Source organism: Strongylocentrotus purpuratus, unplaced genomic scaffold (assembly GCF_000002235.5).
Source record: "Strongylocentrotus purpuratus isolate Spur 01 unplaced genomic scaffold, Spur_5.0 spur5_scaffold_11, whole genome shotgun sequence".
NCBI lineage: Eukaryota > Metazoa > Echinodermata > Echinoidea > Camarodonta > Strongylocentrotidae > Strongylocentrotus > Strongylocentrotus purpuratus.
The window spans coordinates 4,840,474-4,846,751 of NW_022145596.1; positions in this window are offsets into that span (position 1 = coordinate 4,840,474).

Sequence of the window (6,278 nt, forward strand, 5' to 3'; positions counted from 1 at the left end):
CATTGTGCAATATCAATGGGAACCACATTTTCGTCGGCCTAAGGCACAATATTTGTGGAGAAATAGAATGATCACGGAATTTCGCACAATACAAAAGCCAAGCCCAATTGTAAGACTTCCTGTCATTCTCTTTTGAGCAATTTTGCCCCCACACGTTGTATATATGTCAAAGTTTACTTTGAAAGAGGAAAACATGTCTATATTCATTTCCTAGTTTACAAAACCATGCATCAAGTTGATATGTAATTGGTACAATATGATGACGCGTTAAAAGACCGCCATCACGTGATCAGACTCTAGCTTAAGATGGTGGTCTCCTGCCCTTTTTTCAAATTTGAAATGATTTGTGAGCTATGTGTTTTTTTGAAAGGTATAATCAATAATTGATTTATATTATGATACGATTATACATGTATTTGGTTTTTTAAACTTTTGTTAACAATGTCCTTAATTTGTTAATTTGTATTACTTTGAGTAAGGTTGAAAATGCAGTAATAAAATCAAACAAACAAGCAACAGTTCAGATATTTTAAAAGGTCACTAAATTACAAATTTATATTGACTTTTGTTGATCTGTACAGTAAAACTGTATACAACACAAATCTTTAGACGTTTTGATGTACATTTATGTCATATATTTTATATCATTTTTTCTATTACTTTTGTTCTACCTGCTAAGTTTCACCCCTAAAAAGAAACCTCCAGAAGAAAATGACTTTTGTGACATCATTCATCATGCCTGTCATTGATGTCCCTTCCCATCAAGTGACCGCCTGTTCACAATAGCATTGCATGTTTTTATACAATGCCCACTCACAACATTCAATTACATTTTAAGCAGTTGCTATGTCAGAAATCCCCAAGCAACACCATGAGAAGAAGGATTTCAATGGGCTATCATATGAAAAAATGCAGTGCTACTGCATAAGGTACTCAGTGGGTGAGGACATACCACTGCATTTTGTGAACAGGTGGTCAGTTGATGGGAAGGGACTTACCAATGTCTTTTGTTCACCTAGCTGACTGATGAATGACTGGCACAATAATGTCACAAAAGTCATTTTGCTTTTGGAGGGTTTTCATAGGGGTGAAGCTAAGCAGGTAGAACAAAAGTAATAGAAAAAAATAATACATCAAAAAGTCAAAAGATATTTGATGTATACAGTATTACAGATCAACAGATGTCAACATGAATTTGTAATTTAGTGACCCTTTAAGTAAAAAGTGTAATAAAAGTGTACAGTGTTACCGGAGCAGTAGTGAATATCTCGATGTGGGTAGGGGAGATTAGAATATATATTAAATGCATACATTAGAGGTAATACAAAGTTTTGGTATGGGTTCATGAATTTGGTCCAAATGAACATATTGGAAGCATATGCGATCGTACAATATTCAGTGAGCGTTGTCGCGGTTGAAATCGAATCTAAAGTTATGAAATTGTAAATAATAACCTCTTTATGTTGTTTAGCTCCCTCTCAAGGTCAATATATTAATTAAGCTATAACACAGTGTTTCTTGACTAAAATCGACCGATTAGCTATTTCCGTTTGGAAATTATATATCACAATTACATACTCTGAGATTTTCATGGTCGCATCTACGATTGTACGGCCGTAGGCGCTATTTGAAATTTATCAAAATTACCGGGAGCACCGGTAAATTTTTGTATTCAATTTTTCTCGAAAGCAGAAGTGTTTTAGGGGCTAAATTTTCTTGTGCTTATAATACATCCACAGGGGCATCCAAATACATCAAAATTGTAAAGAATCACTTCTATCAAATTTTCAAAATTTCCCAAAACTTTGTATTACCTTTAAGGCGACTCACCCAAATTGTATGAGCAAAACACCTTGAACCCGGAACCTCTCGTTTAAGAAAGAGCACACCAACCAACCACTGAGCTCCTTCTTATCACGTGAGGTATACCCGAGTCAAACTTTTGCAGGTAGGTCTTTGCTCATGACCTTGAAGATTGCTCCCAACTTTAAAAAAAAACCCGTTGACCCTTTATCACACAGATTAATAACAATGTCAAAACCATATCCTATATCAGTTATAAACAATGTCACTTTTCTTGAAATTTAACGGGAAGGCTAGCCCATTACAAAATTCTTAATTCTTATAATAAAACTACACAAATCCATGTGGGGGTAGGAACTACATCAACCGGATTTAGATTGTATTATTGAAATTTGCAAGCGATTAACATGATAAAATTTCGTTAAATTTTGTTGCGGGCATGGCAAAAAGGAGATACAATATTATTACGAGGGCACAATCAGTTTTATGAAAATAAGCAGTATCATATTTTTGCTTGCTTTGGTCGTAAAAAACACCACCGTGACCCCATTGATAATTGTTGTTAGGAAATATGTTGGCTTGCAACCAACAAATAAAGATCGCGTGCTCGATCTTGTAATTGAAAACAAGTCTCATAAAATCTTAAAATCGGCGGAATTTGAACCTGCCGTCTACTGCTTGTCGGGTAGCTACTCTACCACCAGCACCCGGCGATCACTGGTAATAAAGTATAAGTATATAATATTTCCATATCCATGTTTCTCAATATCATAATTCCCTTTCTCTTTTAGCCTAATTTGCCTTATATCTTCCCCAAAATAAAATGATTTTGACACGAAAGACACCATAATTATTTTGATATTTTCTTTATCGTTGTATTAATTACCTTTTGATTACCCTTTCAGAGAGATAGTTTAATAGCAATGTGAAAACCATATTTTCTCAGTTATCAATGGGGTCTCTTTTACTAAAGATAAGTTTATAACAAATTCTTGTTTAAAAAAAAGTGGACACCTTTTTTCTGAGTGTTTATGCAATACCGTGAGCCCTCGTCGCCTCACCGCTAAAAGGAAATTGCAGCCATTAACAGGGTATGGCGTTAGTGCCTAGATGGCAGCGAACTGACGCTCTGTAGTTTTGCCCCCCCCCCTGAGGCAAAAATCTGGATACGTCACTGACTGCCGTTAAATATTACATCATGCCCCCCCCCCCACTCCCCAAATGTTTCTGCTTACAGGGATAGGTCATTATTCAGGATCTTTTTTCTTTTCTTTTTTAAGATATGCAACCAACCCCTCCCCCTCCCTCAATGAGGAAAGCGTCTAGCATGTATTCGTTTCTGTTAGCAGTGCAGTTATCTATTACATCTATGTAGGATCTTTCGTGGGCCTGAGACATTTTTTTTCTTCTCCGGAACTGGGATTAATCGGTCACGCATATGGTATCCCTGACATTGTGGCTGGGATTGTGATTCGTCACACTATTTTTGACCTGAGTTGGATCTGAAAACGAAACCAGGTCAGCCCAATAATGTGCTCTCCCCCCCCCCCCCCCCCCCCCCCCCCGCCTATTCAGCGGCTGGCTGAGTCGTTGCGATGTTTTGGGAACCAAAAAAAAAAAAAAAAAAAAAAAAAAAAAAAAAATATATAATATATATATATATATATATATATGTCCTCTTACCCCCCCCCCCCCCCGCTACGGCCGGCCCGATTATGCCATTTTGTGCCCCCCCCCCCGGTAAGAAATTCCTGGATCCGCCACTGGATGGGAAGGATTATGATGGTTGCAACAGATCGAAATGATGATTTACTGTCACATTTCAGGTAAGTACACGCTTGACCGGTCCTTTGAAGAAGTGTACGGTGAACAGCTTAGATCATTGAAGAATTCCAAACATCCGGACCATTACGGCTTATAACCGTGCGAGCAGACTTATGAGCCAATATACAGTGCGGATGGCCTAGTATAAGTATATCCAGGCGTGTACGCAGGGGGGGGGGGTTAACCCCCCCTTCAGTTTTGTTTATGTGTATGTTTTGGGGAACCCCCCCCCCTTTTGTTGAGTTTTGATATAGGCCTATGTCTCTTATTACCCCCCCCCCCCCCGCTTATTCAGCGGCTGGCTGAGTCGTTGCGAATTTTTGGCCCGATTTCAAAATGATAACCTCCCCCCCTTGAAAAAATCCTGCGTACGCCACTAAGTATATCAATACCTGCTTTAATATATTGTAGGATAAATGCGAATAGCATTGTTTCGTTGAAAAAATAGAAGAATAAACATATTTTCTCCCTCAGTAAAATAATATGAATAACCGATGTTTTGAGTTTTATGTTTCTCTTCACATTCTGTGATTTTGTAAACGCTATGATAAGGTATTTTTCTTTTGTAGCGCTCCTAAATAATCGAATTACTTGTTTATATAAAAAGGAAATGGGAAGAGATTGATAATCACGATAAAGACCGTGCTAGTACAACAGAAATATTACTTGCCAGGTCCAAGATAATTCCCTCTATCTAATATGCCAAGAAATACAGAGAAATTGGAGGCCTAATGTTTGAGCCTTATGCTCGTTATAATGTACACACTAAGAAACTTCATGCACTTCTTTCTTTCTAATATAGGACATAATCAAGTTTTGCCCTGAGATTTTGCCGATCACAAGTCTTTCTTCCTTCGAAGTGAATATAATTTTTGTTCAAAGTAGGGGCCTAAAAATTTATTGTCGGACAACATAAATAAATGTGACCTACTCACAAACTTGGAAACACCAATAACACCGATAACATGCCATTATGCCAATGACCGGTTAGAGCACTAGACACAGTCATGGTCATTGAATCTCAACAATCCAAGGTCAGTCAAGTAAGACTGTAGAAATTCAACATGGAACATGATGATTTAAGCATAAATAAATGTGACCTACTCACAAACTTGGAAACACCAATAACACCGATAACATGCCATTATGCCAATGACCGGTTAGAGCACTAGACACAGTCATGGTCATTGAATCTCAACAATCCAAGGTCAGTCAAGTAAGACTGTAGAAATTCAACATGGAACATGATGATTTAAAGCCTGTCTGTACTAGTTTGGTCAGGAGGGATTAGACCTCCATGCGTGGTCACTGACAGGTGGTTATCTCATCAGATCAGCTCTTAATTAACATAAGAAAAGGGGGATCATGGGGGACCGACAAGTACCGCTTAGGCATTTTTTGCTATATAGAGGGCGCAAGTAGCTACAAGTAGTGCAGTCCCGCTTTAAGAAGTGTGTTGGAAGGGGTCGAATCATACCCTTTACTCTCACGTTGCATTTCCCTCTCTTTTCTTCATTTAGCACTGTACATCTCACGGCTCGATCGCCGGTGCTGTTTTGTTTTTCTTTCTCTCTTTCTTTCTTTCTCTTTTTCTCTTTTTCTCTTTTTCTCTTTCTCTCTTTCTGTTTTTCTCTTTCTCTCTTTCTCTTTTGTTTGTTTGTTTCAATTGTATTGAGGGTCACTTACCCTCAATACCTATGCCACTAGTTCCGAGCTTTAAAGGTACTATGTCCCATTTGCAGGCCAAACAAATTTAAAGGTTAAAATCAACGGCATTTGAAAGATAATACCAATTTAGAACTTCCCTCAAAACAAAAGGGCTTGAATTTCTTTTTGTGGGTAAATAATGACCGTTAACCGTCGAATCTAATTAAGGGATTGCAGTCGTTTAATGAAATAGTTTTATTTTTAGACCCATGTACCGAAGGATCGTACGTTTTGTTCTGCGCAAAGATTCAATCAGTTTAATGTTGGCCATTACAAGAAGCGGGTTATTGATGTAGACAAATGCTCATGTACCCTTTACCAGGCACGTAGCCACGGGGGGGGGGGGGGGGGGGGGGGGGGGGCACGTGCCCCAGCTAAAATTTTCAAGATCGGTTGAACTTTTTTAGACCCCTTTTTGACCTCGTTAGAATACATGTAGTAGCCCCCCCCCCCCCCCAAACATCGAACTCTGGCTACGTGCCTGCCCTTTACAGCTCAATGTATGTGTGTTATTACCAAAGTAGAAAAAAAAGTCAGTCAGTCACGCAATAGTGTATGACAGTGAAGTCGAGAAAGTAAACGGGTTTCCTTCCATAATTTGAATACTAGGACACTACTAACGTTTTTAAATTTCACAGATAGGACATACGTGACATATTATTCGTAATTCAAGTTTTACATAATTTGATGTTGGCTGCAAACGGCATACACTGCCTGTATAGGGATTGTTCGTCCTCATTATTATGCTGCTGATAGGTAAAGGTGTGACCTACCCACGTCATATTGGAAACTTATATTTTGTTCACTTGTCATTGGCAATTGTTTACAAAGGGTACTTCTTCCTTTGTGGACACATCGCCCATTTGCACTAATTAAAATGAGATTAATGTATATTAAAGACCGTCAATACTACTGGGCCAGAAGGGATTAGACCCCGATTAGAC